At 44.1% G+C, this 26571-nt stretch overlaps 1 protein-coding gene across 1 annotated transcript in view; it reads left to right on the top strand.

The window, feature by feature from the left end:
* Positions 1 to 927: 927 nt before the first annotated feature.
* CALD1 (caldesmon 1) overlaps positions 928 to 26571 on the top strand; it is a 231077-nt gene continuing 205433 nt past the window's right edge. The window contains exon 1 of the mRNA XM_081956903.1: positions 928 to 1087. The gene's annotated coding sequence lies outside the window, so the exon portion shown is untranslated. The remainder of the gene's footprint in view (positions 1088 to 26571) is intronic.

The following is a 26571-nucleotide window of genomic DNA, read 5'->3' as shown; positions in this document are numbered from 1 at the left end:
TGGCATCTAAACTCAATCAAACCTGGATTCAAAACAGCCTAGAGGGTTGCCCTTGCATGGGCCCATGTGAGTCTGGCAACCAATCAGAATACATTTCTTACACAGGAACAGGAAACAGATAGGTGGGGCAGAACAGATTATAAAAATCCCTGCAAGCCCTTCTTCAGCCCTTCTCTTCCCTTCTCTTCTTCTCCACCAACATTGAAGCATGTGATCACCTTTTCTGTTCAGGACTCAGGCCATGTGGTCCTGTCCACCATTAAACCATCTTTCCAAGCAGCCTCCATGTCTCCAGTGTCTTTTTTCCCCACTTGGAGCCGAACCCAGAAGGACATTTCTCCCAACAGTTCCCAGCCAATTCTGAATGATAAAGGACATTCTTTAAAAACATCTGGTATTCATTTCCAAAACATATATGGTCGTTTCTATTTTGTTTGTGGCAAATGGCTTGCTGGATGTTGTTATTCCCTGCATTCTCTCCAGAATGAAAGCATAGGCAAATAACTGCATCCGGTTTTTTATCTCTCTCTCTCTCCGTCTCTCACTCTCTTTCCCTGTGCAGGTTTTTAAACGGATTTCAATTTTCTTTTTTGAACATCTCCATTTGTGTTTAAAGAAGAGAGCCTCTTTCTCCAAGATTAACATTTCTTATGATTGTTTTTGACAGAGGATTTACTTTCAGAGGCCCTGGGAAGGATAACCAGAAAAGTGCATGGAACAAGACAATTTTGGCAGCCTGTATGAATTTTCAGAGGGTTTTTAGGTCTTTGTTTTTTTTAAAAAAAATTTATGAGCCACTTCCTGAATGTGCCTGGAGAATGACAGGCATCTCTTTTAGGCTGGCTGACCCCACCTTTGGAATAAATTGAGGACAATGCCGGCCACTGGCTGCCAATTCTAAACATCAGGGATATGTATTCACTTAGCGCTAACTTTTGGGAGGGGCCAAGGAGAGAGTGCAAGTGCGTGAGTTGGGCTTGTGGGGTTTAGAGACAGCCAGAGAGCCTCACTTGTACAGTTGTGCTCTCATCTGGACAGCCACTGCTGCCTTCCAACGCTGACCAGAGAGTTTGACTTTGCTACAGAGGTAAGGGCTTAAATATGCTCTCATCGCAAGCAAGATAAGGGCACCTATGCCGTTGTTCCTTTTTTTTTCTTTTTGCAAATTCCACCGTGGATTGTTTACAGAGGAGTTATTGATGTGGGGGAATCAGCAAGGATGGAGATTTTTTTCTGAGTTAATCCGGTCACTTTTGGTTAACTTTCTGTCTCAGGAGAGCGACGAACCTCTCGTACGGACATGCATGCAATCGCCCGGACAGATCTTTCTCATGCACTCCTTTGTGGGGGAGAGAGGTGGTCGCTTTTGATTCAGCCGATGGGTCCTTCAGTGGCACATCTGGTGTTGCAGTTCAGTCTTCCCCCTTTTTCCCCTTGGAAAAATGTGAAAAACGAAAGGTGTGCAATTGAGCTCTGTGCCTCTCCCTTTCGGGTTTTTTTTTAAGCTGGAGAACGATGTGTGTGTTTGTGTGTGTGTGTGTGTGAGAGAGAGAGAGAGAGAGAGAGAGAGATGCCAAAGTCAAATTCCAAAAAGCTACCTAGCAACAAACCTAGATCGGGCAAATTCTGTTTAAGATGAAGGATTAGATACCTTGTTGGAAGAAATGTCTTGTCCAGGCTGTGTTTCATTAGGAAGGGAGATGGTGGTGTTGGGGGGGGGAGTTTTGTTGACAATGGAGTCCATCTGTTTTTAATTTCTACCCTTGCTCCCCAACAGCCAAAACATTTCTAATGAAGGACACTTTCTGGTTCATACAAGAAATGGGTGATTCTCTTGGACAGTCATGTTTGGATATGGGTGAAACAGGTTTTCATTCCAGAAAGTGAGAAGGAAGGAAGGAAGGAAGGGAAAGTAGATTTTTTTTTAAAAAAAAATTGGAGCATTTTTGCCATGCTCAGAGTATTTAACAGAGCAGAAAGCATTGGGTTTGTCCAGACTGATCATGATGAGGATAAAAAAAGGAAAAGTAATAGAAGGACAATTTAAATGAGAGCGGAAGGGTATTTCTTTTCCTTCTTCAATCACATCACAAGGAGCGTTTGCTCAGGAAGTATTTGATGGACTCTCGAGCAAAATATTTTCTAGAAACTCTCCTCCTCCTCCTCCTCCTCCTCCTCCTCCTCCTGCTGTCATAAAAACAGTACAGGGGAAAAAAATTTACCGGAAAATTTCTACGCAATGTGAGAGACAGAAGAGTTGTTGTTGGACTACACCAAATTCTTTCTCTGTAGGCGTTATTAAAATTGAACATAAAGCACCTTAAAACGTATTGATTAGCCTGAGAGATGTGTTCGATGACATTGGTATTATTCAGGAGCGATCATTATGGAAGAAATTCCCTATCAAGCATGTGATCTCCTAGGCACGACATGAAAGGAGTATTAAATCTAGGGTCAGGCAAGAAATTCTCTTTTCCATCACTTTTCATTTAGTTTGATGAAAGAAATGGCTTTAGAAATTATTCCAAAGAAAACAATGGTCAGGGATAGAATATGGCGTCCTTCACATATCTAGAATAGAATGGAATGGAATAGAATGGACTAGAGCTGGAAGGGACCTTGGAGATCTTCTAGTCCAGCCCCCTGCTCAAGCGGGATAACTTATACAATCTCAGACAAGTGACTGTCCAGTCTCTTCTTAAATGTAGCTGCCAGGTGGCCAAAGGGTGGCTGTTTTGAAGTTAAAATATATATATTTATTATCCTCAATTCCGCCAGCTTTCCATTGATCCATCCCGCCAGGGCATCCTGCTTTCAGAGGATGGCTTTGAAAAGGGAAAGCATCATCATTTTCGAGCTACGAAAGAGATGAGAAGTATGCAGAGGTAGTCCTTGACTTACAACAGTTCGTCTAGTGAACATTCAAAGTTACAATGGCATGGGGAAAAGTGACCTATGACCATTTTTCACACTTACGACGGTTGCAGCATCCCGTTGGTCATATGTTCAAAACTCAGATGCTTGACCACTGACGGTTGTCTTTACTCTTGCAAGTAAAGTCAATGGGGAAGCCAGATTCACTTCACAACCCTGTTACCAGCCGCTGCAGTGGTTTCACATAACAACTGTGGCAAGAAAGGTTGTAAAATATGGGGGGAAATTCACATTACAAATGTTTCACTTGGGCACAAACATGGTCATAAGCTGAGGACTATGTATACCAGGGGTGTCCAAACTTGGGAACTTTAAGACTTGTGGACTTCAACTCCCAGAATTCCCCAGCCAGCATGGCTGGCTGGGGAATTCTGGGAGTTGAAGTCCACAAGTCTTAAAGTTCCCAAGTTTGGACACCCCTGATGTATACACAATTGTGATCTTATCAGAGGTGGGTTCCGGCTTCTGTTACTGCTGGTTTGCTCAGGGACGTGCTTCGGGCACGTGCACGCTTGATGCGCACTATGCACGCATGCGCAGTAGTAAAAAAATGCTTCTGTGCATGCACAGAAGCAAAAAAACAAGATGGTGCCGCCTATGGCGCCGCCCATAGAACCGGTTTGGGGACATGGCCAGCCGACTTACTACCTACTTGGTCAAACCGGGCCGAACCGGTTGGAGCCTACCTCTGGATCTTATAATATATGATAACATTGAAGAACCATTGATCTTTATGACTTTTTAGGTAGCTGTGATGGAGGTAATCCCACTGCCTGAGAATTAGGAGGACAAAGTAATTGTAACATTGGAGATCATGTACGGCTTAGTAGCAACTGTCTGAAGTGGAAGAAGCTCAGTACAATGAGGTGTAACCACCGTCTCTTCCTCCTTATAGTATCAGCTATTGGAATTACAACTCGGGATGGCTAGAAATGTCCTCAGATTCTGGCCTGGCCTCATCCATCCATGCTGTGAATGGGTTCCTTCCTGGTTAGGAAAGGCTATGAAATTTTTGCTGTTTAAGCTAGTGAGCAAAACGGTTTTCTTGCTTTGATTGTGTTTTTTCTCAGCATCTCTTGGCTCAAACTCTCTGACTCAGTTCTTGGTGTATTGCCAACAGCTGCCTATAGCTCAGCTTTGAGAACGAGTGACTTTAGACATTGGCTTGGAGAAAAGGGTTAACCCTTTCTTACCTGCCAATGCAACCCTGTTCCGAATTGTATTCCTAACCTTGCCCTTCTGCAGCTGCTCTTTTCAGCAAAACAAGTTTGCTTGGCCCATGTTGCATTGTTCGGTATAAAGCCAGTAAGTTCTTTGCATAGGATGGAAGATGCATTGCATGGAAGATGGCCTCTTGGATGCTTTGAGATAGTTCAGACAAAACTGTGCCATAGTAGCCTGTAACATTTCAAGAAGGGATATGTCCTATTTTTTCCCCTTCTCTGTTAGTGAGGTAGAGCAAAAGTTTCTGAGTTCATTTCTTTTTTAGAGAAGAACAGCCAACATACCTGGAAACAGAGTTATATTTGTTTCTTTTGCATTTACAACTTAAGACACATGTCTATGGAGAGTCTCAGTCATTCAGGTCACGGTCTTGAGCTGAAGAAGCGCCTTTGATGAGAAGCAGTGGTGGGATTCAAATAATTTAACAACTGGTTCTCTGCCCTAATGACCGGCTGGCTGGGCATGGCCATGATGGCATTAACATGGGGTGTGACAGGCAGCACCCGGCCTCCTGCACCCCCCTGGGAGCAAAAACAGCCCGGGATGGGGCTGCGCCACCAACCCATGCCCCATTTTGGGCCGAGTAGGCCTCCCTGAGGCCTCCCGGGAGCAAAAACGGGATGCATAGAGATCACACCGCACCCCACGCCTCATTTTGGGCTTAGTAAGCATCCCTGCAGCCTCCTGGGAGCAAAAATGGACTGGGCGGGGCACGCCACACACCCCTGCATCCCATTTTGGCCCTAGTAAGCCTCCCTGCACTTACCTGGGAACCAAAACAGGGCACATGGGGACTCCTGAAAGGGGCAGGGCAGGAAGGGACGGGGCCATCCAGCAATTTAACAACAGGTTTGCCTGAACCAGCCTGAACCGGCTGAATCCCACCACTGATGAGAAGCGAAATGTCTTCAAAGAAAAACAAGAAAGTCCAGTTGCCTCTGACAACGTAAGACCACATTGACAATGTCTTCTATTCATGACGCAGTAGCGTCTTTTGCCCGGCATTGTCACAGTCTTACTTTCCTATCCTTTTTTGAACCTACCACCTTTTCTCCCTTAAGCAAATACCAAGCTTTCTCGTAATATGACCTCTGCTGCCCAACTATCTCCCTTTCCCCCCCAACGTCTCTTTTATCAGATCCCGCTTCCCGTGTGGTTCCACAGAAGTCTTCCTTTAATGCTTCCCTCTTCATCTTTTCTTTATCCATGGCGCCTAGCCCATTTCCAACTGGCAATTGGGAGCATGCGTTTCTCTAGGCTGCCAGTGGTGTTTATGAACATGCAAGCTTTTCTGCTTGGGGTTATAAATAGTTGCTATCATGATCTACTGATAAGCCCAGTGATCTCACCATTCCAAGCACCGATCTTCATTTATATATGTAGGCTGTCTGCCTGGAAGCCCTTTGTCCATGAATGGAAGAAGTTCAGCCATTTGAAAATGAATGGAGTGGGTAAATGAGTTTATGAATGCCCTTTAATCACTATAGGGAAGAGGTACACCAGCAAATAAATAGTCCTTAATGTAGAAATGAATACAGTTGGCTAGAGATGGAGCGGAAAGGGTGAGATTGAATCTGTAATGCTTCTTTCAGATTCCATCTGCCAGTTGAAAGAAACAAAAAGCATGACATTATTTATCCCAGTTGACTGTATTTTCAAAACCTCAGCTACAAGCAAAAGTATGCTATTCAAAATATACTCTTTCTCCTTCTGTCTTTCTGTCCTGGCCACTTTCTACAGAGGCACGATTGTTTTAACAAACTGCATTACTGTTTGGTTTGGTGGCTGCAGTGCCTCAGATAGAAAGTCCATACAGAGAGTGGTAAGGACAGCTGAGAAGATTCTAGGAAGCTTGCTGTCAGGCCTGCGGCCAGTTCCTTTTGGGATCTTTGGCCTGCCACATTAACATTGTATTCTACTACGCTGTTTCATTAGTGGGGTTCCCGTTATTCAGCATACTGCTTATAAGCCCCATGTGCTTAGAGCTCTAGGTATTGTTAGAGACCCCACACACCCACTTCACCATCTCTTTCTGTTGCTCCCCTCAGGTAGGAGGTTTTGAAGTATTTCTAGCAGGACTACCAGATTCTGCAACGGCTTTGTTCCCTGTGCCATTTGTCTGGCAAACTTGCATGATTTGTTTTTCTTGCCATGCACATGTATACATCCGAACATGACTGTGTTGTTTTTCTGTGTCATATAATATATGTGGGTATATGCATAGTTTTGAATTTATTTATTTATTTAGTCACGTTGATGTAGTGTATATTGGAGGTGGTGACCCTTTGAGAGCTGTATGCAACGATATTTAATTTTAATGTATGCCAATTAGTGTACATTCAAAATGAAAATAAACTTACTTTACTTTACTTTACTTTTATTTAGACTTTTATACCGCCCCCTCTCCCCAAAGGGACTCGGGGCGGTGTACAGTCAGATAAAACACATCAATAGATAGAAAATACAAACATAAATACAAACATAAAAGAGGAGGCAATAAAAAACTGTACAAAAAGTAAAGCAGGTAAAACACTATTTAAATAACCCTAAAAATACCCAATTAAAATATCTGCCAGGAGGTAGAATAAGCTATGAATGGGCCAGGCCGGCTAAACGGAACAGGTGAGTCTTCAGTTTTTGTCGGAAGGAGCGAACTTATTCTATTCTAAGTCAAAATATTACTCTAAATCCAACTCATTAGTATGAAGATATTAGATAGCTCTTAAAAAGCTCAGAACCAAAATGTAAATGTAGACTCACAAGTGCTTCAATTCTAGAATTGTAGAATTCAGTTCTACAAATGAGTTGCAGCTGAGGATATATATTATGCCTTTTCACTTGGAAGCTGGTTCACTTGATCCTTGCATCCAGTGATCTGATTCTAGTTCAAGTCTTATAATTGTGGAATATTCAATGTATGATCACCCCAGATCCACTTTATTAATGTTATTTGAAGCACCCTTACGAATTTCTATAGAAATGCAGCTATTGCTACCTCTTACCATGTAGTCTAGCCTCGAGGGATCCAGTAGATTTCCCTGATTTCTAAACTTTATAGAGGTACCTGCATTCCTTAAATAAGCATTTGGAGGGAAAAGCATACTTAAATATTTATTGAAACACACATTTCACATATTTATATATCATTGAGTACTATTTAAATTTGCAGATAAATTTTGATACAGAGTAAAAAAAGTAGACACATCTATTTACCCCTAATTTTGTTGGTGGACAAGGAAAAGGAGATAAAACAGTGGGCTATTATCATTGGTGGGATTCAGCTGGTTCAGGCTGGTTTGGGCAAACCGGTTGTTAAATTGCTGGCTGGCCCTGCCCCTTCCTGCATAAATAGAGGGATAGAATCAAGATCACGTGAAGTGTTAATACCACTTTATAATGCCTTGGTAAGGCCACACTTGGAATACTGCATCTAGTTCTGGTCGCCATGATGTAAAAAAGATGTGGAGACTCTAGAAAGAGTGCAGAGAAGAGCAACAAAGATGATTAGGGGACTGGAGACTAAAACATATGAAGAATGGTTGCAGGAACTGGGTATGTTTAGCTTAAGAGAAAGAAGGACTAGGGGAGACATGATAGCAGTGTTCCAATATCTCAGGGGTTGCCACAAAGAAGAGGGAGTCAAACTATTCTCCAAGGCACCTGAGGGTAGAACAAGAAGCAACGGGTGGAAACTAATCAAGGAGAGAAGCAACTTAGAACTGAGGAGAAATTTCCTGACAGTTAGAACAATGAATCAGTGGAACAGAAGTTGCCTCCAGAAGTTGTGAATGCCCCAACACTGGAAGTCTTTAAGAAGATGTTGGATAGCCATCTGTCTGAAACAGTATAGGGTTTCCTGCCTAGGCAGGGGGTTGGACTAGAAGACCTCCAAGGTCCCTTCCAACTCTACTATTGTATTATTGTATTATTGTATTCCATGAGTCCCCCCGTCCCCTTGGTGCCCCGTTTTGGCTCCTAGGTAAGTGCAGGGAGGCCTACTAGGTCCAAAACAGGGTGTGGGGGAGTGCAGGAGGCCAAGTGCTGCCTGTCACACACCCCTAGCCACGCCCATCATGGCCACACCCACCCAGCCGCTTGTTAGGGCAGAGAACCGGTGGTTCAATTATTTGAACCCCACCACTGGCTATTATAAACCCAAGTAAGATGTTACATGGGCAGGATCTACAATATATGGGAACTCTTTTCATGTCAGAGGCTGGTGAATTTCCAAAAATTTGATTGCTATTGTTAATAGACATGTGACGGTACAGCACTGTATTTGTCACATGAATAGAAATTACACATATCCTGGACATGGGAGAAATAGGAGATGAAAGAAAAGTAAGTCATGCATTCTAGGAGTAAATCAACTGGCATGTTGATGGGTTGTAACACCTCTGTAATTCCAGTCTAAAGCTCCAATAGGATGGAATGCGAAACATTTCCTGATCATCATCACACTTGTACACTTCACGGCGTTTCTGTGGAAAACAGAAATTGAAGGCAACATGGTCACTTAAAAGCAACGTTTCTTAATCTTGGTTACTTGAAGATGGGTGGACAAGCTGGCTGGAGAATTCTGGAAGTTGAAGTCCATACAACTTAAAGCAGCCAAGGTCAAGAAATGCTGACTTAAAAGCAACCAACAAAAATGCACCACATGTAACACACCCAAAACTTTGGCAAAAACCTCAATTTAGAAAGATTGATGAGCCTTTGGAGAAGAAATTTGCTGAATATTTGCAGTGAACCTACCGATGAGTCTAATATTTATGATCTCAGCAGCTGGAACTAGGAAAGCAGTGGGAAAGTACCCTACTTGGAAAAGATTTCGCTCAGTGGAAACTTTCACCACATATTTCTCTGCTTGGCTCATGCAAATAATAAATAAATAAAGAGCCCTTGGAGAGATACGACGGAATTAAAAACAATAAGTGACTTGGCCATTCACACGTTCACTTGTTCTATGTCCTTAAATAGTGAGAAAAAGTCCTATTGGGCTTGTAATCTTTTAATTGCCCACCAAATGTGTTGAGAATTATTTTGCAAAAGTCAAAAAGAGAAGCAATATTTTATGAGGCCAGCCTTGTAATCTACAGAGAAGTATAAAAAGGCCATAAAATGCATATTTACACCAGGAGATCCTTAGAGGTCCTCAACCCTTTGAGGTAGACCAATCTAAGAAACCAAAGTTATGAATTCTAACACTACTTTTGTTATAAGGTTACGCTAATAGAGTTTCGCAAGTCTCAATTTGCCTCCCCCCCCTCCCTTTATCTTTAAGATAAGTAGGATTGGTCAAGCCTGAGGTTGTTTCTCAAATTACATTTATGCTTTGGACACAGTGGTGGGATGTTGCCGGTTTAACAACCGGTTCGGTGAACGTGCACTTTGCGCGTGCATGCACCCGCCTAAAGCGCTTGTGCACAGCCCTAAAAATGGAGCATTTAGAAGCTCAGCTGCTTACTTTCCAAGTCAGCAACAGTAAGTAGAACAGCGAGGGGGGAGGAAATCAGTTGTGCTGCGCGATTGAGATGAGCTAGAAAGCAGGAAATAAAGGACAGCATAGAATGGGTGGGCGGGGCCAGCTGATCGTCAGAGCTATTGGTTTGCCTGAACCAGTCCGAATCGGCTGAATACCACCTCTGTTTGGACACAGATTCCTTTTATTTGACCTTTAACTTGGTTGGGACTCTTCTTCCAGCTTCTCATGTTTATTCCTACAGTCTGTTACTGAAGTATGCTTTCTCCTTTATTTGGAAAAAATAAACCTCTTGTATCAATCTGTGCTCAAGAATGGAAGATTCTAGATTTTCAGGGGAACAGCTCAAAGGCTGTTATAGGAGGGAGATAGAAATGTGCAGCTGATCCAAGTTGGACGGCCCACTAAAAAGATTCAAGAGAGTTAATAAGAATTGGGGCAGATGGCAGAGCAGGGGTGTCCCTAGGGTATTGATGGTGAACCTTTTTTGGCTCGCGTGCCAAAAGGGGGGGAACACGGGGAGTGCGCGGGCGTGCCACACCCATAATGCAATGCGCGACCCCCAGCGTGCATGCGTGCATGACCAGCTCTCCCCCCATTTTTTGCATGCTTTTTTTTGCTCTCCCCAGGCTCCAGAGGCTTTATAGGAGCCTGGAGAGGGTGAAAACGGCCCCTCCTGCCTCCCCGGATGCCCTCTGGAGGCTTCAGGGGCTTCCCTGAAGCATCCGGAATGCAAAAAACCGGCCCTATGGGCAAACCGGTTTCTGCTTTGCTCATAGGGCTGTTTTTAATCCCCCGAAGCCTTCAGGGACCTTCAGGAGGCTTCCCTGAAGGCTCCGGAGGATGAAAAATGACCCTATGAGCAACTTCCGGTTTGTACGTAGGGCCGTTTTAGTCCTCCGGACCCTTCAGGGACCTTCAGGAGGCTTCCCTGAAGATTCTGGAGGGAAAAAATGACCCTACGAGCAAACCGGAAGACAGGGCTGTTTTTAGTCATCTGGAGCCTTCAGGGAAGCATCCTGAAGGTCCCTGAAGGCCCCAGAGGACTAAAAACGGCCCAATGGACAAACCGGAAGTGACTTCCGTTTTGCTCGTAGGGTTGTTTTTTGCCCTCCGGAGCCTCCAGGGAAGCCTCCGGAAGGCCCCTGAAGGCTCTGGAGGGCTAAAGCCAGCCCTACGAGCAAACCGGAAGTCTGTTGCTGAACTTCCGGTTTGCCCGTAGGACTGGTTTTTTGCATTCCGGAGGCTTCAGGGAACCTCCTGAGGCCCTCTGGAGGGCCTCTGAGGGGGCGGGGGAGGCTGTTTTCGCCCTCCCCAGGTTCCTCTAAAGCCTCTGAAGCCTGGGGAGGGTGAAAAATGGCCTATAAAAAAGCTGAAGTCAGCTGGCCTGTGTGCACATGCGTGCTGGTCAGCTGACAGGGCAACGCCCCGTGTGCCCTGACAAATGGCTCCATGTGCCACCTGTGGCACATGTGTCATAGGTTCGCCCTCTCGGCCCTAGGGAGTAGTTAAGAAAATCAAGAGAGCTGCTATGTTGTAATTGAAGGTCCATCTGGTTTTCATGTGAAGTTGCCATCTTGACTTTTTTGAATGTATCCCATGGACACCTTTGTGGCATGGATATGGCACACAAAACAGCTATCTACCAACTATTAAACTTCAAACTCACCCCAGTGTATAAGGTGGCACATATGGGGGTGTTCCTTATTTTTTTCTCATAATGGTGGCTGTGAGGTAACCCCAAATTACCCAAGGGCTTCCACAGTTAGAAGGGAACTTGAATCTGAGTCTTCCCAGTCTGAATCCAAGACATTAACTATGATGTGGTGACTTCAGCATGACATGGGTTTGTTCGTTGTAAATGCCCACTACGGTATTTTTCGGAGTAAAAGACGCTCCAAAGTATAACACGCACCTAGCTTTTGGGGAGGAAAACAAGGGGGAAAAATCTGCTTCTGCCTCCCAGCAATTTGCCTCCTTGCAATCAACAGCAAACAGTATACACTGTTTGTAGTGTTACATTTCAGACTGTACTTGTACAGATGCTGTTAAAATTGATGTGCTTTCTGGAGGTATAGTTATTCTCTGCTATTTAAAAGAACATACAATAGCACTGGGCCTCTTCAGATCAAGCATTTATTTTAAAAAGCTTCATCATTTTGTTGAGCTGTCTAGAACAATAATAAATCAGTCTTTAAAAAAATAAGTCTAATAATTTGAACATTTTATAGGCATTTATAGTTATTGACTTACCTTCTTGCAGCAAACAGCGAACAGCCTGATTAGCACAAGAAAAAAAAAATCTGCTTCTGCCTCCCAGCAATTTGCCTTGTGGAGCAAACAGCGAGTTTCACTTTCAGTTTAAGTGGTCCTCCTGATCATCAGCTGTTTCAGGCTGCAGGGATTGCTATAGCCTATTGCAGCCTCCGCAAGCCCCATTTTCCCCGTTTGCTGCAAGGAGGTAAATTGCTGGGAGGCACAGGCCAAAGGGTGGGTGGCGGTGGGTGGGTGGGGCTACATACAGTGTATATGACGCACCCAAATTTTCACCCTCTTTTAGGGGGGGGAAAGGTGCATCTTATACTCTGAAAAATGTGGTAGCTGAAATGGGTTGTATAGAAATTTGATTAATTTATAAATAAGCAAACAAACAAACGAACAATTCAACTATCACAGTTGTCTTTCCACTTACTACAAGTATTGATCTATTATATTAAAATCATCAAAAGAAAGGAATAGATAGTGTATATGTGAGAGAGATGGCTCAGCGATTTGTTTCTCAGAAGATCGCAAAAGGTGATCACGTGATCCCTGGGACACTGCTTCCCCCATAAATATGAACCAGTTGCCAAGCATCTGAATTTTGATTGCATGACCACCAGGATGCTGCAATGGTCGTAACTGTGAAAAAGGGTCATAAGTCACTTTTTCAGTTCTGTTGTAACGTCGAATAGTCACTGAACAAACTGTTATAAGTCGAGGACTACCTGTATGGCAATGAATGTGAGCAATAGATCAGCGGATAACATCTGATTTGATTCTGCCCCAATTTTTAATTTCACTAAAGAGAAAGAGAGGTCATTTAATTGAATGATCATAAGTCTGCAATTTTGACACATGGTAGAAATATGGGAGTCTCTGTAAGATTTTATTGTGCATTACGGGAAGAAGAGGTGTCCAGTTTAATAATTAAAGATGCATTCTATGTGGATTCAGAACTGCTTTTCCTAAAATACATGACATAGAAAGGACATGATGTAAGATTTAAAAGCAATCATCGTTCTCTAGCCAAGATTGGAGAATTGCTCAAGAAAGTCGCTTTTGAGAAAAAAGGGACTTCTTGAATTAGACTGTGCAAAAGATAGAACAAAAGCAGCAGAAATTTGCAACCAGAAAAATGACGCAACCAAATGATAATGGAGCAGAGAGATCCCAAGATGGTAATTGGAAGGCTTAGCCAAAGGACTGAAGTTGAGCTCTTGCCTGAATCAGCCAAGGTGTGCATGTTATATGAAGCCCAAGAACTGAGCTAATGAATCTGGAGGGGGAAAAAAAGAAAAAGTGACAAGCTGTTAGAACTAGATCACTTGTTGGCGAAGGCCTGTCACCACCACAGGTGGAAACAAACATATCCTCACAGCCATACAGTATTGCCCAAGACACATACTTTACTACTTGGCTCAGTGAAAACAGTCAGTTACCAGTGAGATTTTTTTTTAAATGTGGTTTTATGAAGCGGTAGCTTTGGAAAGGTAAAGTTGATCCTCGCCTTATCCCCGATTCAGAACTGACGGGCGAACATGCATTCTCACTTATCTGGATGGTTCTGTCATCCGTTCCTAAGATAAGGAGAGCTAAGAAATGGCAAAGAATGTCAACAAGGGAGCAGAGATGAAAGCAGAGATATGATCTTGGCATCCAGAGAGAAAGTGAAAAGAATTATCCCCTCAGTCAAAGGCAGGAGATAAAAGAGCTTCTTGAATACTTAAGCTAACTGAAACCAATGAAGGCGGTTTGCGCAGGGAAACTGACTTCCCAAAATAATCCGGCAGGGAGAAAGGAAGGGAGCAGGGAGAAGAAAGAGGGAAAGTAGTCTTCTCCTTCCCTCATGCCCGCCGCTCTGTTGCCCGTTTCCTCATTGCAGCGCAGTACCCAGGATTCACTTTGATAACAGGGTGGGGTAATTTAAGAACCGGTTCTCCTGCGAACTGGCTGAATCCCACCACTGACTATGGCCATACCTACTTTATAGAGAGCAGATCTTGACCCCAACTAGTTGTGGGGAGACCCTTAGAAGACTTTCTTTCTAGAAGGGCAATTGAATAACAGAATTCTCCATAGGGTTCCTTGGAAAGCTTCTGAGAAATAACAGTCATGGACTATTAGGCAGAACCAAAGGCAGGTGGCTGCACTTAAAGCTGTGCAATTGCCTAGTAAGGGGTGCAGAAAGTATTATTTTCCAGGAGTTATAAAACTTCTGCCTCCTGAGGATGCAATTTATGTGCCAGATGTGATGCTGCTGCCGTGCAGGTGTGATCAGTGTGAGAGGAAGGGCCGTTCTGGAAGCAAACAGATGGTCTCTTGATGTAATCAGTGTAAATTATGGCGACTTGTATACCTGGGCGCAATATAAAACTAACACGCATCGCTTATTCCAGCCATTTCCTCATGTGCATGGAAGGGAACCGGCACTCATTAGCCTCCAGGAAAGCATATGGTCATAATGCACCGATACGGCAATAATAAAAATATAGGGATGGGCGTCCTATCGGGAATTTCAGAATTCCATCAAAATGAAGTCACAAATTGTTGCAAAGTGAACAAGAACACGCTTCTCTCCTTCGTTCTTTTCCTTAAAAATGAAAAAGGATGGCATCCGTGTATGGCAGGCCTTGCTTTTCACTTTGGGCCTATCGGTGGCTGCCAGGCTCTTTGACAGAGTCAGCAAAACACTGTCAGGGTGACTCTCAATGGTGCTAAGCTGAAGTTGAAACAGCTTCAAAGTGCTGCCAAGTTGGCGTGAAAAATCCTTTTAAAGCATCATGGACACCTGAAGTCTCATTTCACAGCAGTCGTAATGTACAGCAGCCGTGCTTGTTTCCTCAGAACTGGAACGCTGAGAGCAGTAATTTGGAGAGCTGAAACTGATTTGAGGAAGGCATCCCTTGCATCCTTTGATCTTAGTTCCCCCATTGTCCTTCGGGAAATTTTGAGAAACTCATATGAGTCATATGAGTTCATCAGTTTGAGTTTGAGTTTTATTGGATTTATATGCCGCCCTTCTCCCAAAGGACTCAGGGCGGCGTACAACATTAAAAAACACACATCACGAAAGTTAAAAAGAATTGGATACATATCCAAAAAACAAACCCAATTAATAGGACAATAACATTTTTAAAAAATGAGATAAAACATTATCTCATTAACATTAACATTATTAACATTAACATTATTAACAGGCAGGCAGGCTTGCTGGAAAAGCCAACTTTTTGGGACGCGTCGGAAGGACCGGAGGTCAGGGATTATGCGAAGCTCCGGGGGCAGCTCATTCCAGAGGGAAGGCGCTCCCACAGAGAAGGCTCTACCCCTGGGGGTCACCAGCCGACACTGTCTGACCGACGGCACCCTGAGGAGGCCAACTCTGTGGGATCGTACTGGACGGTGGGAGGCTACTGGTGGCAGTAGGTGGTCTCGCAGGTACCCTGGGCCTAAGCCATGGAGCGCTTTAAAGGTCATAATTAATACCTTGAATCGCACCCAGAAAACAACCGGCAACCAGTGCAGGCCGCCTAAAAGGGGTGTAACATGGGAGTACCTAGGTACCCCCATGATAACCCGCGCGGCTGCATTCTGGACCAGCTGAAGCCTCCGGGTGCTCTTCAAGGGAATCAGAATCAAGAGTGCAGAGATGGTATGCAGCAGGTTCTTACCAGTTCAGGAGAACCCGTAGCGGAAATTTTGAGCAGTTTGGAGAACTGGTAAATACCACCTCTGACTGGCCTCACCTCGATCTATTCTTTGCCTCCCTAGTCTCAGCTGATCAGGAGGAAATGGGGATTTTGCAGTATCCTTCCTCTGCCACGTCCACCAAGCCATGCCACTCCCACCAAGCGACACCCACAGAACCAGTTAGCTTCCAAAGTTGGCCACTTTAAGACTTATGGACTTCAACTCCCAGAATTCCTTAGGTGGTGTCTCTGCTAAGATGATATACTCTTGGCCTACACTTCCAATGTTCTTTGTTCATCCCTCCCAAGAACATCCTCTCCCCCACCATGATGACCCAGCATAGCAGGATGTGTGTGTGTGCGTGTGTGCGTGTGTGTGCGCGCGCGCGTTTGTGTGTATACTTAATCCTGTTAATCCTCCTTAAACCACAAGACCTTCCTAATGTCTATTGAATTCCTGAGTCCTTTGTGGCACTGACCTTGGTCTTGACTTCCTTTCCAATTGTGCTGTCAGTCTTCCTTTCAAGCTTGCTTAGGAGTTTATCCTTCAATCCACAGCTGCCTTTCCCCAGCGGCTCTTGCTTCTTGGCTCACCTCAAACTGAGATCCCCAGCCAAGTTTGAAATCCAGGCCTTCAGCTGGGAGTTTAAACCGGTGACAGTTTTGGTGATGAATTTGGCTGCAGGATGCTTGAGTTGACAGGAAAGGTGTCGCTATGCATCAACATCGATGCAGATGTACCTGGGTCCACAGTCAAGCCCTCCACCCCCACCCCCACCCCCAGGATTAAACAATGCAAATAATGATGGTGGCAGCAAGGTTTTGATTTCAGCATTTGAACTGATACAGGCGTATGGAAATCCAGAACATATGATTCTGCTCATTGTGCCTTGTACTCCTGAAGGTTAGAAGGAAAGATGGAACCAGTGGTGGGTTTCCTACAGGTTCACACCGGTTTGACCAAACCGGTAGCGGTTTGGCGGCCTGGGTCGCTGGAACCAGCAGCAACCCAGGCCTGCCATGCCCCCAAATCGGTTCCCTGGGTGGAGCCATAGGCGCTGCCATCTTGTTTTTCGCTTGTGTGCATGCGCAGAACAATTTTTATTGCACTGCACATACGCGCACAGCACGCCGACAAGCGAACTGTCAGTGGTGCCCGCCGGAATCCACCCCTGGGTTGAACTCGTCAATTTTGGTTTCTTTCAACTTTCTCTTCTTTTTCTTGAAAGCTGTCAGATTTTAAGGTTTTTTTTTTTTTTGGGGGGAAGTTGACACCACATGACCGTTCAAAGTTCCAATGGCACCAGGAAACATATGATCATTTTTCACACTTATGGCCATTGCAGCATCCCCATGGACACGTGATTTACATTCATACATGCTTGACAAGTGTTTCATATTCATGACGGCTGCAGTGTCCTGAGGACATGTGATCATCTTTTGCAAATTTCTCACTTAGCAATATTCATTCTGGGCTCAATTGTAAGGCGAGGACTCCCTGTATTCTATTACACATTGTTTGGTTTGCAGCTTTGCCTAATATGTGCAGAGATTTTGCAAAAAAAAAAAAAAGTCCAATACAGTGTTTTTTCTACATTGTTTTCATGCAAATAGGATGTAGTCTGCACATATTTACCATTAAAATAAAAACAACATTAGCAAACTGTATGTAAACTCTCATGACTCTGGAGTCCATCAAAGTGAGTGAGAGAGAGACACACACATACAGAGAGACAGAGACAGTGGGGGGGGGAGGAAGGGAGAGAGGGGGGAGGAAGGGAGAGAGGGGGGAAATGGAGGGTGGAGGGAGGGAGGGAGTGGGAGGGAGAGAGAGAGAGAGAGACAGAGACAGAGAGAGACAGAGAGAGGGGGGAGGGAGGGAGACAGACAGACAGACAGACTGACTGACTAATCAAGGACAAAATCCCCTTAACCTGAAGCTGATTTTGTTCTTGGCAGTGTTTAAAGGCTAAAGGAGTGTATGTCTTTTTGATTAGTCTTGCTTCTACCGCTGCTACAGAATTATTGGGCTCTGTTAATTGTAATTAACTCCTAAATGTCATCAAAACCTAGACCTGGCCAAGGAGTCATTGACTCTGAACAGCTTGAAACCATCTTCTAAAAGCATAGAAAACATAAACAATAAGTTTAAAATAAATATGGGAGAAAAATAGATTAAAACACACACACAATGCTATTTAGAAATGTGTGTTTGTGTGTGCATTTTAATTGTAATTACCGTATTTTTCAGAGTATAAGACGCACCTTTTCCTCCCCAAAAAGAGGATGAAAATCTGGGTACGTCTTATATACTGAATACAGCATCTTTGGCCTCCTTGAACCCTGCCCCCTTCACAAAAAAGGACGTGCAGAGGCCTTGGGAGGCCTGCAAATGCTCCTGGGGGCTGGCAAGGGCAGCAACGAGTGAAAAACGGGCCATTTTTTTGCCTGTTTTTGCCCCCCCCCAGCCCCCAGGAGTACTCTACAAGCCTTCCAAAGCATATGCATGTCCCTTTTTTTGCAAAAAATGGGCAGTTTTATTGCTCGATTCTCCCCCCCCCCCCAGCCCCTAGGAGCACTTTGCAGGCCTCTCAAATTCTCTGCATGCCCTGTTTTTCACAAAAAAACAAGACGTGCCGTGAGTTTGGGAGGCCTGCAGAGTGCAATTAAAAAAAAAAATTACCTCTTCAAAATCTTAGTGCATCTTATAGTCTGAGAAATATGACAACTCCTAAATGTCATAAAAAGCTAGAATTGGCCAAGGAGCCATTGACTTTCAACAGCTTGAAACAGGGGCGGTATTCACTTACCTTCCCTACCGGTGTGCAAATGTGAGCACGTGTGCTTGTGCTCAACCTTCCGCGCATGCGCTTTTGGCTAAAAAAGGGCCTAGATAGGATGCCATAGAGTTGGGGAAGGTGGGAGGGGCCACCCCGCGATTTCCGCTACCGGTTCGGGGCAAACTGGTCCGAACCAATTGAATACCACCCCTGGCTTGAAAACATCTTCTAAAAGCATAGGCAACATAAATAATAAGTTGAAATACATATGGGAGAAAAATAGATAAAACACACAAACACACAATGCTGTTTTGATGTGCGTGTTTGTGCTAAAAAAATATTCTACATAAAAGTTCATGATAATTTTCCCTTGCTCATGAGAGTGGATTTTCCCGAGACTCCGAAACATGTCTCTACAAACCCCTCAGTAGGCCAACTATAGGGAGAAGAACGAGTTTAATAGACTGTTTTGCCTTCTAAGTGCCTCGGCAGTGGTGATTTATATTTGGAAGGACCCCAAACTTCTTTTGCATTGGAGGAAAATACATGATTTTTATCTTGGGTGTTACTGCTTTGTTCCATTCTGCCTGCTTCGCAAACTACATTCCATTTCATAGAAGTGTTGAAATGTAACACCACTGAAAACGTTTTGTGCAAGTGCATTTATGAGCATTATATGATTTATTAGCACACACAAGGCTGGAAAACTGATTAAACACACACAGTGCCGAAGGTGGAGACGATGGGGTGCCTACCTTGGATTCTGCCTGGTCCAAGTGCCAACGCTGGGGAAGATCACAGAACTCTGACAATTATTACAGTCTTTCTTTTCTTTTCTTTTTTTCTTTTTGTTATAAAAAGAGTTGAAGCTTGTTTAGAGAGGGCAGCAATCTAGCTGGGAAAACTTTCAACTCTTAACAGAGGGAAAGCACATTCAATTCTTTAATGCTTTTTGTTAGCAAGGAGGAACGAAGTGAGCATGCGGAGCTTCGGTAGCCAGCAAAGCAGCTCATAATGAAAAAGATAAATCTGTATAAGCAGCTTTACAGGAAAATGTTAACCGCAGACCTTTTAAAGATCCACTCTGGTAGTCAGGAAGTTGACTGTGGAAACAGACAAATGGCCTGTTGAAACAGGATTACAGCAATGTCCAGTCGGAGTTAAACAGGGCAAATTGTTCAAGAAAATGGAAGCTTATTTGTTTTTGTTTTTATCCCAAGCCTTCTCTAAATCAACAAAGGTATCATTTGTTTTATACCGCTATCAACTGATGTTTCCTTTTAATGCCCAAACATGCCATTTCTTCTGCAGGAGGAGTCGCAGAGATCCTGATCTCTTTAGGAATAGATCAAGTTAACACATTTGTTTAAAAATATCTTGTTTATCTTGGAGGATTAAAAATTTGAGATGGTTGGATAGCCGCATCTAAAACTCAAATGATGCCCAGGTGAGAATCTTTGGCATCTTTCTGACTTCTAAGGAATGTACTACCAGTAACGAAGTTAGAGGGAGTAGACAATTTAGGGAACTTCTGACCCTAAAAAAATAATCCGTGTTTTTTTTTAAATATATATTCTGAGTTCCCAGGGATTTTATATTCTTTTGGCAAATGCTGCCATGAGTGGTACAAAGCAAATTGGGGGCATTCTTCAAAGATGAGATTGATTTTGTTTTGATTCTGAGCATGTTGTCTATGGGACTATCGTAGAAAAGGTATATTTACACCTACAAGGGGATGATTTGATCTTGGGAAGAGAACTTATAAAATAATCATTTTCTATTTGGAATATTCCCGACCCGGTACAGCCCTTTTCACCCAGGGCTGGGCTTCAAAAATTTTAGCAAAGGGTTCTCTGCCTGGTTGCTGGGTGGGCATGGCCTAATCGGCCTCCTGCACCACAGTGTGTGTGTGTGTGTATGTGTGTGTGTGTGTGATTTTGCCCTCCCTGGGTTCCAGGTCTGCTTTTCCTTGAGCCTCCAGGAGGGCGAAAATGGCCTCCCCAGGCTCAGGAGGCCTTCTGGAGGCCAGAAACGGGACTGTTTATGGCCTTCCCGAAATTCCAGTAGGCCCGTTTTTCGCCCCCCCTGAACCTCGGTGCGTGCCCTGCAATTACCTGCATCCAAAACGGGCCACGTGGGGACTCCTGGGAGGGGAGGGATGGGTGGGGCCAGCCACAAATGAGTTTTGGGAGTTCTCCAAACTGCATAGAATCTTAGCTAGAGGTTTTCCCGAACCCCTTCGAACCGGCAAGCAGCCCATCCCTGTTTTCACCATTACTCAAACAAATCAACAAGCAAAATAAAAACAGTATTTTCTACCTGATGACTTCAGATACTGAGATTGATGAACACACAGTAAGTCTCAAATGTCCTGATAAAGATCCCCTGTGGCTCAAATGTTGGTCTTTATTGCTTGACACAGTCTGGTGATCTGTTCTCTTTAAGAGACTAAGAAAAGACAAGACATGGAGAAAGAGCTGCACCCTCTCTGCCTGGGCCCGAATCCAGATCATTGCTAGACAAAACTGTGGAGGCCAGGAGACATACTTAATAAAATTGGCAACTGGAGACTAGAGTGGTTGTATTAGTTCTGCAATATCTCTGGAAGGCACATCTTTCTGATGCCCCCCACCCCTCTGAGGAGGGGAGTTAAAATATTTATAGGTATATTCAGCCTATTGGAAGTTTTGCACATCTACTGGTACTTTACTTATTTTCTTGCAGCAAATTGGCAGGAAAAAGAACAGCAATTATCCAGCAGTTTGGCTTGGAAATTAATGTCTAATGATACAGTTGTTCGCGAAACATGGAATAACAGAATAACAGAGTTGGAAGGGACCTTGGAGGTCTTCTAGTCCAACCTCCTGCTCAACTAGGAAACCCTATACCATTCTGGATGAATGGTCGTCTATTCTCTTCTTAAGAACTTCCAGTGTTGGAGCTCCAGAGATGGGCTGCTGGGGGTTCGCAGGGGTTCGGGAGAACCTCTAGCTCAGATTCTGTGCAATTTGGAGAATCCCCAAATCCCACTCCTCGTTGGCCCTGCCCCGCATCTCTCAGGAGTCTCCACACGGCCTGTTTTGGATGCAAGTAAGTGCAGGATGCGCGGAGGCCCAGGGAGGGTGAAAAACGGCCCGACCGGAAGTTTGGGAGCTTGGGGAGGCCCTTTTCACCCTCCCAGAGCCCGAGGAGGGCAAAAACGGCCCCCCTCCCATGGTGCAAGAGGCTGACTAGGCCACACCCATTATTGCCGTACCCACCCAGCAACCAGGCAGAGAATCCCTTGCTAAAAAGTTTGAAACCCAATCCCTGTGAGCTCCCACAACCTCTGGATTTAGATTAGCTAGAAAGCAGGATTGCCTGTGCAGCCCCAGCTGTCGTTGCATAGCTGATCGTTGGAACTTTTTTAAAAAAACTTTTAAAAGCATTTTTTAACTACCAGTTCGGGAAAATGCTAAAAAAAGTTTTTAAAAAGTTCTGACGATCATGCGGTATAGCTGATTGTTGGAAAAGGTTTTAAAAACTTTTTAAAAAGCATTTTTTACCTTTGGTTCGGGAGAACCGGCCCGAATTGGTAGCATTTCACCCCTGTACTAGACCAGGGGTGTCCAAACTTGGGAACTTTAAGACTTGTGGACTTCAACTCCCAGAATTCCCCAGCCAGCCATGCTGGCTGGGGAATTCTGGGAGTTGAAGTCCACAAGTCTTAAAGTTCCCAAGTTTGGACACCCCTGTACTAGACTGATTTCTCACTGCTCTGTCTTCTTCCTTTGCAATAGATGACCTTGGCTCTTTATTCTGACAGGGACATAAGCTAGAGTTTAGGCACCGAGTTAAGCCATGTCCATCGAAAGGAAAAGCAGCTATCTTCTTTCTTGGGAAGTTGGAATTCTAAAAAAGCTAGCCACTATCTTTCATTCAGCCTTCAGGTTTTGTGGGTTAAATCTTTTGTCTGCAGAGAATAAGCAACATCCTTCCTTAATGGATCGACAGAACAGGAAAAAGTTGCTTTGAGGTGTGAATATTTTGGCAGAATCCGAAAGTGGGAAGATTCTGGGAGTTAAGTGGCTCTTATAATCTCTATTCATAGTCTCACACTTAAATCTGGAAAGAAAAGCCAGACTATAATCATATTCTTAAAAATAAACATGCTGGATAAACTTTGTTCAGTGAAGACCTTGGCACGAGTCCAACAAACCTTATTAAGTCAAAACTCTTTTCAGACAGAATGTTTGCTAGATTTAAAGCACTGAGGTACTTGACTGACCATAATTTGACTCCATCCATCCATCATATCCTGGGTAGGGGGTTGTATGAAATGATCTACGGTGTTTCCCTGAAAATAAGACAGGGTCTTATTTTATTTTTGACTCCCAAAATAAGCGCTTGGCTTTATTTTCAGGGAGGTCTTATTATTTTTGAGGTGCAGGAGGCGGCGAGCGTGGTCACCTCATGGGTGCTGCTGTGTTGCAATAAGTATAATCTTTATTGTCATTGTACTTAAATAAAACGAAATTGGTTATTTTGGTAATATTGGTAAATATTTTCAGGGAGGGCTTATTTTTTGGGGAGGGCTTATTTTAGTGCATTGCTAAAAAGCCTGATTGGGCTTATTATCCGGGGAGGTCTTATTTTCAGGGAAACAGGGTAGATTCTTTTCCATTCTTTGATTGTAGGAAACAACTTTTACGTTCGGTAAAACTGTCAATATATGGAAGAAAACAAGCCAAAGAGCCTTAACATTCTGTGTTCTGTATCAATAAAAAGGCCACAAAATCTCAGGAAAAAATGAAAGGAAAATAATGTTGGCTGTGTCTCTTTGCTAAAGTGTAAATTGATAAAATGCTCAGCAGAGGTTGTCTCTCCACACATGTATTTTATCTTAAGAAGTGATGTGCAGTGGAAAGGTTTATAAGAGAGACCTGAGCCCAGCTTGTCAGAAACATGCATTTTTGTTACAAGGTTATTTTGGAGATGGATGCTGAAGTTCTTAGGAGTGCCAGGTTCTAGAATCTATCAGCGATTGGAAAAAAGGGGTGGAGATTAAGAACATAATATGTATTGTTAAGCAAATTAAATATCCAGAGTATTTACCATATTTTTTGGAGTATAAAATGCACCTTTTTCCCCTCAAAAAAGAGGCTGCAAATCTGGGTGCGTTTTATACATTGAATGCAGCATTTTTGGCCTCCTGAAACCCCGCCTCCTTTGCAAAAATGGCCGTGCATAGCCTTTAGGAGGCTTCCAGAATGCTCCTGGGGGCTGGGGAGGGCAAACCTAAGCGAAAAACAGGCCATTTTTTGCCCCCCAGCCCCCAGGAGCATTCTGGAAGCCTCCTAAAGGTTATGCACGGCCATTTTTGCAAAGGAGGTGCTGTATGCAGTGTATAAGATGCACCCAGATTTGCAGCCTCTTTTTTGAGGGAATACTTCAAAAAATACGGTAAATACTCTGGTATTTAATTTGCTTAACAATACATATTACGTTCTTAATCTCCACCCCTTTTTTCCAATCACTGATAGTTTTTTGCTTGGTTTTGCCCTCCCCCCGTCTTCCCCAGCCCCCAGGAGCACTCTACAAGCCTCCTAAAGGCTATGCACTTGGGACAAAAAACGGGCCCATTTTCATGAAAAACAGGCCGTTTTGGGGAGGTCTTCAGAGTGCAAAAACTTTTTTTAAATTTGCCTCTTCAAAATCTTGGTGCATCTTATATTCTGGTGCATCTTATGCTCCAAAAAATACAGTAATTTAAACAGTGGTCACCTTTCCATTAAACTTAATATTTAATGGACATATCCAGTTAATGTTCTTGGCCCCAATATTTGTCATTTTCTTTGGATATTTTCTTTTTTTAAACTTCCCAGTCTAGTCTATAGTCCCGGAATGTCCTGGTTTCCCATCCAAGTATTTACCACTTTGACTTGGCTTAGTTGCTCAAGACCAGCGGCTCCATTTAAGCCAGCATTTAATTTCCTCCCCTCCCCCCCCCCCCAAAAAGAAAGTATTATTTTGTCTTCCACCTGAAATGCCACGCAGTGAAGCTTTCTGCTCTCCTACCAATACGGTGCCCTGCTTTCGAGATGGCGGACTTTTCACGATGGTCAACTTTGTATGATGCAACATACCGAATGAAAATGAAACACACATCGTTATGGATATATATATATATACACACACACACAAGGAGGGGAAGTAAATGCAGCTGCAAAATAGATCCCAGCACTTAAAGGCTGTCTCCAAAATGGCCAGGTTTCAAGGGGATCTTCCAGACAATTTGCCTTTTCCGTACCAACCCTTTTAAGTCCACTTTAAAATGTGCCTGAGATGGGTCTGAGCTGTTTTGACTATTTGCTCACTTAATTGGACATCCCAATGCTATGAGGACAGTCTTGTTTATGTTGCTTGGTCTAGAGTTTGCAGAGAACTACCCAGCTATCTCTGTTTGATTTTTTAGAGCTTTTAGGATTACTTTTCTGTTTTCCAAGATTTATCCTGATTTCTGCAGCCCGGATCAGGTAACTGGATCTCTGTGTTCAATGAGATTTAAGAACAAAGAGCTCATTGTACCTTCATGGAGTCCTCACAACTAAAGCTTCTACGGGTAGCCCTCGACTAACGAGTACAGTTAAGCCCAACTTTGTGTTGCTAAGTGAGACAGTGGATTCAGTGAATTTTACTTTGTTATTACGACTTTTCTTACCACCCTTATTAAGTCAATCACGGCAGTTGTTAAGTTAGTAACACGGTTGTTAAGTGAATCTGTCTTCCCCATTGACTTTGTGGGTCAAAAGGTCGCAAAAGGTGATTGATCACTGGCCCTGGGACACTGTAACCGTCATGAACATGAGCCGGTTGCCAAGAGTCTGAATTTTGAACACATGACCATGGGGATGTTACAATGGGCATAAGTGTGATAAAAGATCACTTTTTTCACTGCCGTTGCAACTTTGAATGGTCATTAAATGAACTGCTGTATGTCAAAGACAACTGTATTCTCATCTCTTCTAGATGGAAATGGATCTTTATTCCTAATTACCTACAAGGAAAACAGGATCACTTTGTTGTCCTGAAATTAAGTGCAACTTCATGATCTTAGACCTGTGATGGCTAACCTTTTTGTTATCGTGTGCTGCATGTGACCCCCCGTTCACCCCGTCCCCTTGTGTATGTGCGTGTTACTCCCCTGTGCTCCCCCTGCCCCACGCATGCATTCCCGGCTCCCCTCGCCCCACCGCACATGCATGGGTAATCCCCCTGTGCCCCATTTTGTGCCTAGTAGGCCTCCTTAAAGCCTCCTGGGAGTAAAAACAGGTCGCGGGGAGCTGCACTATCCCTTGCCTCCCACACATGCACGTGCGACCCCCTCATGCATGCACACGTGTCTTCCACATGTGCCCCATTTCCCACGCATGTGCGGCAGAGACCCAAAAATTCAGCTGGCCAGTGGGAGGCATGCGCGCATGCACAGTAGAGCTCAGCTGGGGCGACGGCTCATGTCCCCGCAGAGAGGGCTCTGTGTGCCCTCTTGCATGCCATACGTTCACCATCACGGTCTTAGACCTTTGCTCCTTTCCCAGTTGTGTAGCTGCTCAACATTCAAGAGGATCAGTTGACAAACAAATGGATTCGTAGGTATGCAGAAGCAAGACCATGCATTTGCGTGCACACAAAAAGTGACGTGGCAGGGAAAATCACCGCGGCAGGGAAAATTGCCACGGCTGTGTTTATTTGGCACCCCGAGGATGTGTTCGTAACATTAGTGAAACATTTAGCAGATTTGTCAGTCGGCACCCAAATTGTTCATGGTCTGAGCCGTTCGGGACCCAAGGTCCTACTGTACCTATACTGTACCGAAAGCCCTATCAATTGTGGAGCTGACTGGAAAACCCACCCCTTACCATAGTCTCCTGGTGTGCTGTGCTTTCCCCCCTCCCAAGCGGAAGCTTTTCTCAAAATTGTGGCACCGACCGGCGACAGAGAGCCACAGCAGAGGGATGAAAGAGCCATATCTGGCTCCAGAGCCGCAGTTGCTGACCCCTGCTCTAGCTATAGGATCAGGCTACAGATTGTTCTCAGACGTGTACATTTAATACATGAATTCTTTTCGCTGTTGTTGGTAGTAAGAACTGTATTTTAGATTGGAGATAGGTAGAGGACAAGCATGCATCAAGGGCCAAACTCGTCCTAACAAACATGGCTTTAC

The sequence above is a fragment of the Natrix helvetica genome (genome assembly GCF_964273705.1).
Source record: "Natrix helvetica genome assembly, chromosome: 6".
In the NCBI taxonomy this organism is placed as follows: Eukaryota; Metazoa; Chordata; class Lepidosauria; order Squamata; family Natricidae; genus Natrix; species Natrix helvetica.
Note: the sequence above shows the minus strand (reverse complement) of the source record. Positions and strands in the feature narration are given on the sequence as shown.